The sequence below is a fragment of the Hyaena hyaena genome, unplaced genomic scaffold, assembly GCF_003009895.1.
Source record: "Hyaena hyaena isolate Hyena2069 unplaced genomic scaffold, ASM300989v1 scaffold_124, whole genome shotgun sequence".
Lineage (NCBI taxonomy): Eukaryota > Metazoa > Chordata > Mammalia > Carnivora > Hyaenidae > Hyaena > Hyaena hyaena.
This window is the reverse complement of record NW_024080755.1, coordinates 864,845-865,136: the sequence shown is the minus strand read 5'-3', so window position 1 is coordinate 865,136 and position 292 is coordinate 864,845.

Below are 292 nucleotides of genomic sequence, written 5' to 3'. Positions count from 1 at the left end.
GTGATGTCTTGTCTGGCTTTGATACCAAGTAGTGCTGGCCCCATACAATGAGTTAGAGAGTGTTCTCTCCTTTTCTGTTTTTTTAAACAGTTTGAGAAGGTTTTGTGTTTATTGCTCTCAAAATGTTTGATAGAGTTCCTTATAGATTCTGGATATTAACCCTTTATCTGATATGTCATTTGCAACTATCTTTTCCCATTCCGTTGGTTGCCTGTTAATTTTCTGGGTTGTTTCCTTTGCTGTGCAGAAGCTTTTAATCTTGATGAGGTCCCAACAGTTTATTTTTGCTCTC